At 37.3% G+C, this 15,521-nt stretch overlaps 1 protein-coding gene across 9 annotated transcripts in view; it reads left to right on the forward strand.

Annotated features, from left to right (window-relative positions):
• PHF21A (PHD finger protein 21A) overlaps positions 1–15,521 on the forward strand; it is a 139,819-nt gene that overhangs the window by 18,488 nt on the left and 105,810 nt on the right. For 4 of the 9 annotated variants that reach the window (XM_075502701.1, XM_075502698.1, XM_075502696.1 and 1 more), the window contains exon 2: positions 13,761–13,801. The gene's annotated coding sequence lies outside the window, so the exon portion shown is untranslated. Of the gene's footprint in view, positions 1–4,790; positions 4,885–13,759; positions 13,802–15,521 lie in introns of all 9 variants that reach the window. The other 5 variants (XM_075502703.1, XM_075502702.1, XM_075502704.1 and 2 more) reach the window with 2 other exon arrangements.

Consider the following 15,521-nt stretch of genomic DNA (forward strand, 5'->3'; position numbering starts at 1 on the left):
TTTTTTTTTTTTTTTTTTAAATAAATATCAAGAATCCACTGTTTGTCTCTTTTTGTCATCTTAGTAGGATTTTAATGGTTTTTATTTGGAACTCTGGTTTGAAAGCCAAAACTTCTCACTCACCCAGCATTGATCTCAATGATATTATGATCAGTTTTAAGGCAGTTTGACTGTCAGGCAAAGGGCAGGTGTTAACTCTCATAGTTTTAATCCTTGTTTAACTAGAGCATCTCAGTTTGATTTTTGGGGGAGTTTGTATTAGCTAGTTGAATTTTTAGGAAAGTGGGAACAGAGGCTTTTCAGAGAAGAAATATTGCTAGAAAGTAATGCTTCTTTTGATTATTATGCTTCTACATGTGAATTTACCTTTCCCTTGCTGCTCTAAGTATTGATTGGGGATTAAATAATTAAACTGACAGAGTAGTACGTGTGTTCTTTCTTATCATATCTGAGGGGTAGGAAGAAGGGCTGTGACAGACGCTTCTGTCTAGAAGACTTCTAGCCTGGAGGACAAGAAGACTAGTGCTTCATGTATGAACATGCAGATGTGACATCCAGCCTGTAACAATTTACCCACTGTAGGAATTGCATCCTTTACTTCAGCTTTGCTCAGCATGTACAGATTGTACAAATTTTCAGATATCTAGTGGTTTAGATTATTGTTGGGGGAATCAACCCCCTTTCAACTTCCTTGCTATTTGTGCATTTGGTAATTTGAATTATAGTTTTACATTATTACATTCAGAAGCTCTTAGCAGCTTGTGCTCTTGTGTGGGTGCATACTTGTGATGCTTTGCAAGTTGTGGAAAAAAGTATTTTTTTTTGTAGGTTAGTATTAATCTGTTGTGGAATTTGAACAGTCTCAAGTGTACTGTGTGACTGCAGCAGGAACTTAATAGCTGCAAAAGATTTAATTCATAAAAATTACTGTTATCTTGACTGCTTGAGTAAGAACTTTTATGCAGATTTTGAAAAAATAAGACTGACACTTTTAGATGTTCATGAATGAGAAGTCTGAATAATGTGTTTTGTTTTTGTAGCACAAGTAAGCTAAGCAGCTGAAGCTTGCTTCAGTTCTCTGTCTCTACCTGGACAAACCATTGTTTTGTGTATTAGTGAACTTTATTCAGACAGTTCTAAAAACATAGAAAGCTAAGAAATGAATACTTGCATTGTTATAAACCAGGTATCATTATTGTGTGTTTGTATTTGGAAGATTAAACACTTTAAGTGACTTGACAGAGGCTGTTCAAATGAGCTAGTTCTGAAATTGGCAACACGTGCTACTGCTGATCCCAGAGTCCTTTGGTCTGTTCACTAAACAACCATCCTGTCCTCTTCAGAAAAAAAAGTACTTAGCATTCTGCCTTCTTCCAGGACTGAAGCCTGTAGTGTGTATGAAAGGATGATATACAAGCCACTTCCCCCACAGAACCTGTGCCAGATATTATGTGCTTGTTAATGCAACTTGAGAAAATAGAAAGGGCTGAAATAATTGAAATTCTTAATGTTTCTCCAATAGATTATTTGAAAATATGCCATTTAGCACAGATTAAAATGACAGTGGGGACTATTATTCACTAGGAGTGACTTCCGAGACATTAAATGCCTCTGGTTTTAGAATTCTTTAAAATGCTTGTGTTTGTTTTGGGAACTTAAATACCTCCTGCCTGGTACACAAGGATATATGTTTTCTTGCAGCAGAGGGGGCTGAAAAGGGTGTGGAGAGTGGTGTCCTGCTTTTCCTTCCTTCTAGGGCAGGTGTTTGTTGGAAGACAAGGGACTGAAATAAACCTTGTAATTTAGTTCAGGTATATTGTGCAGAATAGAGAGGGGGAAACAGCTGCTCAAATTTTGAGATCAGAAAACAAATCTGTAATGGGGAAGAGAAAACAGGTCTTTCCAAGGTGCGTATATAAACTTGTTCTCACTTGTCCATCTTTGTGTTGGTTGTTGTCTAATAGTGAGTTCTTTAGGACTCCGTCATAAATGTCTTGCGTATCAAGTGTTGTCAGGGTTTCCATTGCAATGAGCTAGTCAAATCACTGTTTAAATAATTACATATTTTAAAAAAAAAAGTTGCGTTTACTCTGGATTGTCTGGGAAATCTTTTATTTTTGAATTGCTGTGGACCATTCCCTGGAAGAAACAAACTGTGGTGATTTTTTTTGGTTGGTTGGTTTTGATTTTTTTTGTGTGTGTGGACTTTTTAAGAAGTACGATGAAACCATTTTTTCCTCCAGTATTCAGGCAAAGCGTGTATTTCTGTACTTGCCTCTAAGTCTTAGTGTTCTCTTTTTTTTTTTTTTTAATGCAGTATTCTGATATGTTTGACCTCCAGAATGTTACCCCTTTTTTGTTTGGCCTAGTGACGATGAATTTTGAGACTTCATCTATACCTTAGTTCATGCTGTTGAGTTTCCCCAGTAGTTTTGTATCAGCCTTATGAGACTGTGTTTAATCAAGTACTTTACCCAAAATGTTATTCAGGGTAAAGCTATTAGAAAATGTGGTTTTTGTCTGAGTGTTGTTCCATGGTGCCTGGATGAGAAAGTTCATGCTATATAGAGATAAAACTTTTTTTTTTCTCCTGAACCTGGGTGTTGCAAAGCTACTAGGTAGATTTGGAATCCTAAGAGCAGAAAAATGCTGAATTAGATAAAGTAAAAGGCTTAAAGTAGTTGTCAGAATGGGATTAACCTGGCAGAGAAATCAAGTTCTCTGTAAGAGAACACTTGAGGTACTTGGGCCACCACTTAATTGCACTTTCACTTAATAGCTTTGTATGAAAATAAACAGGGGAGTAAGGAATTGGTGTTGAAAGAGAAATGTGTGAATATTGAACCAGTGTTGGACTTGTGTATCTGTTGAGAGAATGGGGAAATCTGAATGTTCACAGAGCCCAGCAGGAAGCAAGCGAGAAGAGGGGATTTTTTCCTCTTAGAGGTATGCTGCGAAAACAGTGATGCAGCCTGGCAGACTAAGTCCTGTTGCATTCAAGGAACAAAAAACAACAGCCGTTGGTGGCTCAGAAGCTGCAGGGTAGCTGGTGTAGTAAAGAACAAAAAAATTAGGGCCAAATCTTGCACAATAAATTGTAATTCCCTCATCTTTTTAAACAGACATGACAGCTAAAGGAAGCAAAAAAAAAAAAAAAGCTGATGCTGGAATGATCTGGTAGTTTAAATCTGAAGGGAAATGGGGAGAAGGGGTGGACCCCTGCTCATCTGCAGCAGCACTGCACACAGACCCTACCTGATTTAGGCCTAGCGACAGTTGCGTTGGAGGCCTTGGGAAGGCAGATAGCTCAGCAAGCGTGTTTTCTCAGTGTGACGTACTTGGGAGTGTATACAGCCCGCATGCTAAATGTGAGTGGCTGGATTTGACTTCACTTATAACAGTTCTAAGAATGTAATGAAATCCCTTCTCACTCACGCTTTTATTTTGGGATGAAGGGGGAGAGAAAGGAGCTTTCAATATTCTATTTAGTTCAGAGTTTGAAACAAGCATGTTTTACCGAATTCTGTTTACTGCCTTTTTACTTAGACTACTTGTAAAACATGTTGATGCCTTTAAGTGCTCTATCATAATTTATCAGTACACAAAACTAGAAACTCATGAAAACCCTAATGCTGTTTATTTTCTTTATTTAATCTATACGCAGACCATACTGTACTTACTGTTAGAGGGTCTTAAGCTGGTCTTTTTTAGTGTGTCCCTGTGCTCAGATCGGGAATGCCAAAATGACAGCACAGTATAATGAAATAATAGCTGGTGAAATAAAATAAGTTTGACTAAAAAGCAAACCAAATTCAAATGTAAATGAGAATGTTTTTTAGTAAATGTTAGCAGGCTGTACTTAGAACAGGTGTTGTATTTATTCAAGAGGAGAGGAAAATGTGATACCTTTCTGGTAGCAGCAGAGGGTCCCAGCTGCCTTTTATAGGGTTCAGAGCACCCAACAGAATCAACAGAAGTCTGAGACTTTTTTGCATGGAACTGTGTGAAATTAAATTGCCGGTATTCTTTCTAGAAAAAAATAACTTCTATCAGTTTGAGAAGCATTACCTTTTTCATCTTGTTCTTAAAATCTGAAGACTGATTAAGAAACAATCAATTGTTCTTTGATACTTTTGTCACATGAACATCTGTTCACTAACAAATCATTTTCATATTGTCTTCTGACAATTATTCAAAAGTCTCTGACATGTTAGAGCCAGTGATCTGTAAAGGCAAGAATTTATGTACAGTTTCTCATTTTAAATTCCTGTTAAAAGTTCACTTCCTGTTAAAAGTTCTACAAAAGATAAAATGAGCTCCTGTATTCTTTTGAGTGTTAGTATCATAAAATACAGAACACGAGAATGTACATTAGCAGCAAGTTTTCAAGTTTATGCTGCTCTACTTTATATAGATGAAATGGCTTGTTTTTAATGCATGTGCTAAAATAATTGAATTGAAGAGGCCAGTTTACTATAAGAACTGTGCCAGACAGGAAGTGTGGACCAGTACTTGTTCCAGTATATTGACATGAAAGTTGACCCATAGTACAAACAGCACAGGTTGGTTTAATTTTAGTGTTTAAAGTAAGTCTTAAATGATGATTCTTCTCCTTGACCTTTTTACACAGTTTTTTCCTGGATGATACAGTAAACAAGTAAAGAACTGTTATCCTCTGTGCCATAATGAGGATAAGCAGAAAATAATAGTGATTTCTATTCTGCCTGAGTAACAAGCAGAACACACAGAATTCAGATGCCTGGCAAACTCAGATGCCTCTCTTTCCCCAGTCGTCCTGTAGGTCTTCCAGTCTCAAAATGAAAAGAACATGTCTACGTGACTGGATCACTGAAAACATAACTCACAAGCCAAACTTCTGACCAGGTGAGGAAAGTGAAAGATGGCTCCTTGATTATTGCTTTAGTTAAAGAAAAGCAGCAAAGTGCTCAGTCTCTTACCCGCTATAGCACACTGGAACTTGATGACTGCTGAAGGAAGGAAGGAGGTCTCCCATCTGCTGCTAGCCCAGTGCTCCTGATGCTTAAGCTTGTGCTGGGTGATCCCCAGACCTGTCTGTGAATCACTTCAACTTTCTGTGGAGTGTGACACCCCCTCACTCCCCCCAGAAAGAGTGGGGACTGCTGGTGGTAGGACTTAACAGCTGGAAGAGAACATAAAGGAGAGTGCCTTGGTCAGATAAATTAGCTGCCTGTGGGAGTGTTCCACCTGCAGGATAAATTACATGAAAGTGGAGAAGCTGGAGGTAGAACTATAAACTATGAGTAGAACTGGGATTTACTTAAACCTCTTGATGTACTGTTAGTCTAATCTTTCCTTGTGCATGCTTGAAGAACTATCATTCATTTAGCAGGTTTCATGGACACACTGAGAAAGAGCTTTACTGAAAGTACAGCGTCTGATTTTGAAAGAGCTTTATAAATACAGAAGTATAAAAGATTACCTGTTGTTGTAAGGTGCCCTACCATATAATCACTAATCACAATTCATCTGCATTTTTTAATGTTTGCTTATTATTACATGTGTACCTAGCTTCTGTCTGATATTTGTGGGAAGGTAACATCAGTAGAAGCTTTTGTAGCTAATCTCCATAAATCTGTCGCTGAAAATCTCCCTGTTGCTCCTTGTGATTCTTAGTCTGTGATACTTTAAATGGGAAGTCGTTGTGATTGCAGGTCTTGGCTTTTCTTCATTGTAAATGCATGTTAAGTTTCTCCAACAAATTTTGGTTTTCTATTTCTTAATTTTAAAATGTGTTGTGTAATTGTGTCTGCTTCCTGTCTGTTGCATGCAAGTTGCCCTTCATCAAAATATGTTTAACACGGATTTATTCCCTTAACTGATACTCCCGTTAAGTAGTTCTCGCTATACTTTGTAACCATGGAAATGGTGTACAGATAATATTTATAAGGTAGAAGGAAAAACAGGGTGTCTAATGGGACCCCTGCTGTTCTGAAATCTCTTCAGCAAAAAAAAGTCCAGACTCTTGGGATTCTGTATAAATGTAATAGGAAGTCTTCTGTAATGCAGAATGATTTTCTAGAGTATATGTATTCACTTTAAATAAATTAGTTCATACATTCATGTTGGATAGTCCTTTAAAAATTCATAGTCTCTTACCTCAGTTCTCTCAGTTGTGTAATCAAAACTTTGCTCTTCATTGAAATGCTAGATTTAAGAAAACTTTAATTGATTTGTAGTCACTCTGTGCTAACACTGAAACTGAAAGCTTGTTTTTACTTGCTGGTGCTGTTCTTAAATGCTTATATTTTGGACTGGCACTTTCAGTGTTTCCTCTCTAAAGCCTGGAAGAATGAGAAAAATACTCTGGTTCCTTTGACTCGTATATACTTCCTTTATCCTGCCTTTCCTCTCCAGGACCAGAATCTTTCCCTTCCTTAACTGCTGAGGATATGTGTGCATGTGTGTGGGGATTGTTTTGTTTTGTTTTAATTTTATTCCTCATCTTTAGTGTTTGGCTCTTAACTTTTTTTCACTTGTTTGGCATTTCCCCCTGCTGGCAGATTGAGTTAATAGCATTTCTTTCTGCTGTGGAAATGGAAGGCCGTAGTTGTCCTTGAATGTCACTGTTTTGTGGTTGAGGCGTTGGCTGCTTTTCTGATTTTTTTTTTTTTTTTTTTTTTTGTCCTCTGAATGTCTCTCGTAGGCAGATAAAATTCAAAGAATAGTTTGTACAAGCAGGGGATGTGCACATACCTGAAGTTCTCCCCATAAGAAGTGCAGTAGCACTTCCAGTGATAGTCAGAGATACCTCTAGTTTTGTATTTCATGCCTGCAGTTTTGTAGCACTACCCAGATCATCTCCTTTTGTACTCTGGACCTCTTTCCAAAACTCTTAAGGCACTTCTGCCTCACTAATGCATTGTTCCTGCAAGCTGTTCTTTCCAAGATAAAGTGGATTGCTAGAAGAGGAAAAATAGTTTGGCACTCAATATGAAATTTCTTGTCATATGTAAAAGAATAAAACAAGAAATCAGAGATCCTTCCATTCTTAATGGAATTTGAGGGGGGAAAATACTTTAATCAGTACTGGAGTAGAGCTTTCTTAATTTTTTTCCTTGCATCTTCAGTTGCTAAATCAATTACTAGGATTACCTGTGTGTGTTCTTTCTAGAAAGTAGTCTTGTCTCCTCCTCGCAACTCCTTTTCCTCTGTCTTCTTTTCCCCAAATAGTCCTCTGTGTCTGAAGTATGAAAGGAAGGCAGAAACTTCTCAATGACTGGAATGAGAAATTTACAACACACCTTAAGAACGGTAGAGGTTAACGAACTGATTTTTCTAGGCATGTTATTAAGAAAACCAAACCACCAACCTCCAAATAACTTCCCTTTGAATTTCTTACAAACTTTGAGACAAAACAGTGGGCTAGTACAGCTGGGAGGGGACAACTCCTTCTGTTGTCTATTGACCTTCCATCTTGTTTTCCTCCCAGCTGTATGTATACTTTGTAAATAAGTTGAAAATAATTGAAACAAAAAAAAAAATCCGGTTCTAAGACTTAACAGATTAACTGAAATTTTTTGAAGTTTGATAAACTTTGTTTTCTAAAAAAACCCCACATTTCCTGCAACTTTATGGAATGTGGCAGAATGCAGCAAAAATTTTTAGAAACCAACACCAAACTCTGCCCTCCACTGATTTGTATCTTTACATCATGTAAGTGTTTTAATTTTTGCAAAAAATTCCCTGGCTACCTGCTTCAAATGTGAAACTTTGCTGTTGCACTGTTAGTAAAGCCTAAACTTACAGACTTAATTAGGACTGGGGTTTCTTCTTAGTGTATGTATAGATAAACAATCATTCTGAATAATAAAGTAATTCACTAAAATAAAAGTTCAAGTCATCCAGCTTTTTACATGAGTAGGAATTTAGCCACGCTGCATAGAAGGTGGTTTAGTGTTTAAATCTGGTGAATGGTAACCCACTAAGCAAAGTGAGGCTTAGCGTTCTTGTTCATGTTTCTCTGTCTGCAGTACCATAACTTTTGAATGCAACAATACTGTAAAACATCCACATACACTGGTTTCTGGGTACAAAAATCAGAATTGTACTGATGATAATTTTATGAATGTTAGAAGGGGTTAGATGGGGAATACATTGAGCCCTTGGAATCGAGTCAGGAAGAACTTCTGGCAGGCTTACTGATGGTCATAGGTTAGAGAGGCAGACTTTCTGTAATTTTCTAGTTTAGCTTTTATTTAAAAAAAAAAAAAAGAAATCAGTTTCCCTGAATGTCTTATTTATTGTATGGAAGGAAACAGAAAAGCAGGGGGTTGAATTTGTTGTGCGTTGGTTTGGTTTTGTTTTAAATGGCAGCACCTTACTCTTTCCTTTACAAGGGGGGAAGGTATATGTGTGTCAGAAGTGGGAGGATGAGTGTTGTATTTTAAAGATGGCTTAAATGGTTAATCCTTGGCAAGTTAAATTATGCGAACTTTTCCCCTTTCAAGTGTAAGTGGCTTTAGGACGTGCTTCTCTGATTCAAGAAATAGACTGCTCAAAGAAGAGGGGTTTGTGTGTGGGTAAAAAGTGCGAAGCCACATACCTTAAATCTGCTCAGGTGAGAAAGGCAATCCTGAGACCTTAAAACATACTTGTGCTAACTTTCCACTAGGCCAAATGTGGCTTTTTATTTTGCTAGAGAGCATGATCTCATCCCCCACCCCCTAGATGCCAGGAAAGACTGCGTTCAGGAAGAGTTACTAATGCCTATCAGAACTGTAGTCATAGGATGAGCAGAGCTAAGAGGGTTATCTTCATCTGCTTACATGTGTTTGACTGCCATGGCAAGTTTTGGTTGATTTTTAAAAATCAGGTTGTGAAGTGGTTTTGTCTTTACAATGGGGGTGGTCTTTTTAGCTGTAATGAGCCTTTTAGCTCATTTTCTATCTGTTAAATATAGTACTGCTTCTGCAAAGACAAATGATGGCATCACATGCTTCCATTTAAACTTAGTTTGATGGTTTTCTAAACTGTTTTAGAGAAGGTGAAGCAATCTATCCCTAAATGAAATCGGCTTCTGGTGTCTTAAACTCCAAATTGCATCTGTTTCATGACTAATCATTGTGGCAGAAGGAACTTGGAGGCAGAATTAGAGCTTGTAGTTTGAATCCTGCAGGTTGTCTGTATGCATCAATAGAAAATCCAAGCTCCTTGACCATTTTAGTGTGTGCTATTTACCAGTATTGGGTGGGGATAGGGCGGAGAGAGAAGTTATAAAGGAGTTGTGCAGACAGACAAACTGGCAGGCATGGCTAGTAGTACACTTCAGTGCAGTCTCAGTTATCTTGCGCAATTCTGTTGGTCCCTTTACCACCTGCCTGGCACGTGTTACTGGGGCTGACTGGGAGTTCTCCCAGCTGCAGCACAACGGCAAGATCAGATTCCCTGCACTGGCACACAGGAGGCTTGTTTTTAATCATGGAAGCAGCAGCACCGCTAAGCAGCAGCGCTGCTAACATGGTCATTGAAATGTGAGCCTTAATGTAATTTGAAATAGCTTGTATACCCCCTGTCTGGGCTGTGTTTGGTCTGTCTTTTTCTTGAGACTGCAGAAATCCTGTCCTGTTAAGGAATACGAGTTGTTTCATTTCTGACTTGAAAATCACAGTAAAGTAACTGTTACAACTTATTTTCCTAGAAGATACTGATAGAGTGCTCTCTATATACAGGATGCCTTTCAAATATAGCAAGGAGAGCTGTTGCTTTGAGGAGTTCACATCTAAAGGCAGAGGTCCAGAGAAAACTGTCAATCCCTTCTGTGTGCAGTGTATTTTGCACCAAAAAAATAATTTTTAATTTTTTAATTAACGCTTTACCTTTAATATTGTCAAGCAATGTTCTGAAATGTGAAAGAATGTCAGGCTCACAATTGCCTGTGCACAACAATTAGTCCTTTTTCATCTGAGTCCATCCTGTGCACTGAACAAGACCAAGGTCCTATTGGCAAAAAGTAAAAATTACATAATTAAATACTGTAATGTGATAGGTACATACAAAGTTCCTGATTAAAGTTACATGGTCTAACAGTAAACATGTGCTAGCTTCTAGAGTTAGGAAAAATGCTGACAAAAAATGGCTAAACATGACTTCATTTCTCCTATTTTTTCCAAATGAGTCTTTGGTTACAGTAGCATAGGCTTTATTGTATAACTTAAAGATAATAAGTATCTGACTGATGTAACTGAACATCTTAATATACAGATACTTAGCCTTTAAATAGTCTTAAACCTTCAGGTGCTGTATGCTAAAATGTTTAACCACCATGTGTAGTTCTTCTGATGTCCTCAGGGGCTACCAAGCCTTAACATAGGAGTTTTGCATTTGAAGTCTTTGTTTTCATAATAGTCTCATGAAATGAGTAACTTTTCTCCTTATTTACAAACTTCAACAAAAAGTTTAAAGTTGATCTGCAGAATATGATTGTTTTGGTAATGGTGGTGTATTTTTCCTTACATATGTTGTATAGAATTGTTGAAAAGGTTGAGAGCTTTTTTTTTTGGGGGGGGGGGGTATTCTTTAAGTGTATGTATATATCAAACTACGCTTCCTGTTAGTAACAGTAACATCAGATTCTCAACAGTCAATCTCACTAAGAAACATGTATTTATAAAATTTTGATGTTTTATTTGGTTAATGCTAATTTTAATTGCTTTTTGTTTTTAGCTTGTAGTAAACATAAGTAAGCATTGCTCAAGCTTTTCTTCTGATCATATGTATGTTTTGGGAAGAAGGCAGCGCTCTTAATAGAAAGCAGAGGTGGATATAGAAATATGACTCCCAGATCTGGGGTTTTAAAAACCTTCAAATATTCAAATACTGTAATAATCTGAGTTAGCCATGCAGGCTCATACCTTGAACAGTTTACAGCACGTGTTTCTAGAGCCTTCAAAAGGCAACCTCAGTAGAATGAATAGCTGAGATTTTGTGATACATTTCTACTCGCTGAAGTTTTTGTTAAGAAACCCTGCAAAATGCTAAACTCTTCAGACTTCTCTATTGATGTGAGTGATTGTGAGCTGTCTAATCTTAACTTTCTAATGTGTCTTGTAGTGAGAGCGAGAGAGGCAGTGTGGGTTTGTGTATGTACTCTTGCTGTGAACAAGAAATAATCTCATTTGATCTATAGAGCAGATTTTATCTGGTACCTTTTTCATTAATACTATTCCGGGTTGGTTCCCAGAAGCCACAAGGAATTGTCAAAGGAATTGTCAAGAACCAAAGCTACAGATTTAGTTGGTCATAAACTGTTGTCTACTATAAAAATGTTAAAAGCAATGGAAAACGTAAGTCTAAGATGCTTGGATTTACCAATCTTGGATGTTTGGTCTTCGTTTCTCTGTCTCAGTTCCCTATCTAAGAAAACTTGCCTGTGTCAGGCACAAGTTTTTCTGTGGCTCTTGTTAGTGTGCTGCTTATGAGGAAACCAATTCTTTATTTGTTGTAGAGCTTAGATGTTGAATTAAAAAAAAGCATGCAAACTGAAAACTCAGAATGAAAAGAAATTATTCAACATACTTCATTCTTTAAGCTTGTCCTCTCTGCTAAATGAGACAGAGATGCCAGTAAAAATACTATACTTGCATGAGGGCAGAATTAAAGTATTTTGTATTTCCAAAGGCTTGACTTCCAAACTTCAACCTGTTCTAAACACTTAAGAAAAAGCCTGTAGTAAATTATGTACAGAAGAGGATGCAAATGTATTTCCATTCCCTGTCTAGGTCCTCTCTAAGTGACTTCTCCAAGGCAACACAGCAAATCACTCGGAGAGTCATGATTAAACTCCTGGTGTTCCTAACTTTGTCCTCGGGAGCCCCTGGGTTCTCAACCTGGGGTTGCAGCCCTTTGGAGTGGTTAAATGCAATCCGAAGGTTTGTAACTGTGCAGCTTTTTTCTGCACAGTTCAGTCTTGATGAAGCTAGGGTCCTGCTATGGAGGCAAGTCTCTACATAGGAGGAAGAAAGGAAGGAAGGAATAGTTAATCATGCTGTTATTTTTAAGTGACAGTTTTCTCTTCAGTTTGTGTGTACTTGTGCTACAAGTAAATTGATATTTTTCTTTTTAAAATAAAAATCATGCTCTTTTATTCTAAGACTGTATTTGCAGATGTGTAGTACCAACCTATTTGTTTAGCTTTTCAGAGTCAGTCATCCACAGCAGTGAGATTTTTTATTATTATTTTTTATTAATAGCATGGACATATAGTTGTAGTTGCTTGTTGAAGAGGGACAGTTAGTGCTTGCATGATGAAAGAGCTTCCTCTATAGATTTTGGACCAATGAAATAACTGATTGATAGTGGGAGGTGGAGGTGACAACTAAGGTTTTAATATCGAAGACAAAACAGCTAGTGTTTGAGAATCACACCTGTCTCTTCAGCACCCTCAACAATGAGGGTGTTTCAAATTCTGTAGCATCCAGAGCAAATGCACTTCATTTGAATATAGCCTCAAAGCAGTCCATACTCCCCAGTTCATAACCTACCATGTTAGCAGTTGGATGTTATTTAAACTAACCTGAAATTGCTCTAAAACTAATTTAACAACTTATCTTCTGTAATATTTTGTTGTTCAAAATGCACAATGAAATTTGAGACTAGGAGCGTGACAATACTTACAGTCACTACCAGCAGGAGGCTTCCTGTTTTCTTTTCTGTTCTTGGTGTTCATCAGCACCCTAGTTCTGCTGGTTAGTAAATGTGAACTCCTCCACTTGTGCTGGTCTCCACTGAGAGAGAGATGATTACGTGGCTTTCTACTGCTGTTTATAAGGCTGAGGCTTAAACTTCAGCTCTGCGATGACTTGTGTGTGGATAGAAACGTATCTGCAAAGCTCGTTAGCTGTGGAGTTAAAGCTTAAAATAGGCTAATATTCTAGTATTTTACTAGAAAATTGGAGTATTTTGGAGGCTTATTTTAGCATCAGGAAAAGTAATTGAGCAAATGAGTTATCGTTTATATTTTAGCTATCTTTTTAGGACTCTGACTCACGAGGTTTTTTTTATGACTCATGTGAAGATGATTTAAGAGGTACTACCTTGCTCCGCTGCTAAATGTTGTTCTTCCCATGACACAGGCAGTTTAATGGGCAGTGTATCTTCTAGGCCTCCATAGTTCATGACCTAACATATTAGCTTAAACTGCCATTGATTTCAGTTTACATTAGTACTCTGGGATTTGAGCTCTAGTGACTGTGATGACACACCACCTGCTCTACCATCTTTGTTGTGTTGGTATAACCTCTAGCAGAGGTGGTGGGCAAATGTCTGGGGTGGGTAACCTTGTCATATTTAGCTGTGGCAACTGACAGGGCTTGTGATTTAGATGTTAATAAATGTGATGGAAAGGAGGTATTTCCCCCAGGGGAGGAGGACATAGGCCTTGCACAGAACTAGAAAGGCTTGTACCTGTAATGTCTTCTGTCCCTAGTGACAGGAATAGTTTGTATTTTAATCCAGATTAGAATTGTACATCTCCTTGGCTTTCCTTGCCATGTCAAATGGATTTTCTTTCCAAGTGGTATTTTATAGTTAGTTTCAGCATTTAAAAAAAAATGCCAAAACCCAAATGCCTGGAACAAAAAAAATTAAAAACCCAAACAAAAAACACCTCCCCAAACCCCCCTCCCCCAACTTTCCAAATCTTTGAATTTTCTTTTTCTGTTTCAAACTGTAGTTAAGCTGTTTGTAATTATCTTATTTTTGTTGTTGTTTTTCTTTTGTAGGAGGGGGTAGAGAGCTGAAGGGAATAACTTTCTCAAAACCGGTAAGTACTTCTTGCCAAGGCTAAGATGGTTTATCTAAGAATAGATGATACAAAGAGCTGGCATCCATTCCTGGAAAAGTTTGATGTTTACTGAAACTGAAATCCTATCTATTCTTATATTCAGAAATTAAATCTTAAAAAGTAAATGTTACTGATGGAAGCCCCAGTCCTATAAATAAAATCACTGTAGGGCTGAGATTTGAGCCCAAGGGTCTGTAAGTACAGTGAACATTTAAATTCATCTACTCAAAAATAATAATGTTAATTTTTTCTGTGTAATGTGAAAACCAAATTTATTTGAAGCGATTTTTGGCACAGAAAGACTTCTGTCTAAAATTCTAAGTTGTTCAGAGTCCTTCCATACACAGAGAAAGCATTCATGGCTTTTGTATGGGTTCTACCTTTGTTTTTATATACATATACACCTTGTCAGCTGTGTTTCTAGTGTAGTTTCCAAAATAGCCATAGTTTAAATAGCTTTGTGATATTACAGAGGTTCTGATGTGGATTGTATTTAAATGAGATAATAATAGAGAAGTGCTAATGCAGAGTTATTGTAGAGTTTATTGTTTCATTCAGTCTCTGAATATTTATATAGTATATAAACATCTACTACCTTCACTGTGGTGCATTGGGGTACTTATCTGAGTATGAAATTTTAAGTCTTGAAGCAACCACATAAGAAATAAGGGATTATTTATAAGAAAAGCATGCCAGCAAGAAATTGAATGGAGGACTGCTGCCTCCAATAGTTGAAATCAATCCAGGGAATGGCAAATTTATGTCTTGCTCTCAGTGCTCTTTCTGGCTGAGGCTTGGAAGCATGTCTGGATGTACAAGAGATGTACATACTCCACACTTCTCTGCTTTCCTTTTGGAAATCACTGATTCTAGCATTGAACAAGGCATTTGCACGTTTTCCTTTAAAAACTAATGGGATGAACGATGTTTGCAGACCAACCCATCTGTGCAACTTCAATCATCTACAAGCTTTTTAATTAAAATAATTCTGCTGTCATAAGAGTGAAGTGGAAAACGCAGTATGTTTTATGATTAATCCAGGGATGGTTTTATACATCTTCGGATGTGGTATTCTAGGTAGTTTATAATGCCACTGGACTTAAGTTTTTAAATCTTCCCTTGAAGTTCAGTCTGAAAGAAGTTCAAACATACTGAAGATTTTTGCGCTCACAGAATGAGTGTGACCACTTGCTTATGTAGTTCTGTACCTGTTTTCAAAGGAAATACTAGCAATATTTAACCAGCTTCCCTCACAGATATTTCTAGACTTTATTCTACATAAAACAGAAAAATACAGTCTAGGATTTGTTGGATGTAAGGAATGATCACTTTTTAAAATTTAACATTAGGTAAGTGTTTTGGGGGAATTTTGGACAGGGATAACTTCGGATAGTTATTCCTGCTTGAGAAGGGAAGCTACAAGTCCATGTTCCAGAGTGTTTCAGTTCTAGAGGGGTACAACTGACTAACAACCATGTATATTTCATATTCAGAAATTAGCAATTTGACCAAATTTTTAAATGAACATTTTACTTAATGTGTTCTCCCACCCCATCAATGATCTGGATGCTTAGAACACTTCAGAACCTCGTAACAAATTCTTCACTGTCCTGTGCCTGTTTCCTTGCCTCTAAAGTGATGGTGATGCATGCCTTGGCTGGGATGCCATGCCAAATATATGGTATCTTATTTGTAATTT

This window comes from Mycteria americana, chromosome 5, assembly GCF_035582795.1.
Source record: "Mycteria americana isolate JAX WOST 10 ecotype Jacksonville Zoo and Gardens chromosome 5, USCA_MyAme_1.0, whole genome shotgun sequence".
In the NCBI taxonomy this organism is placed as follows: Eukaryota; Metazoa; Chordata; class Aves; order Ciconiiformes; family Ciconiidae; genus Mycteria; species Mycteria americana.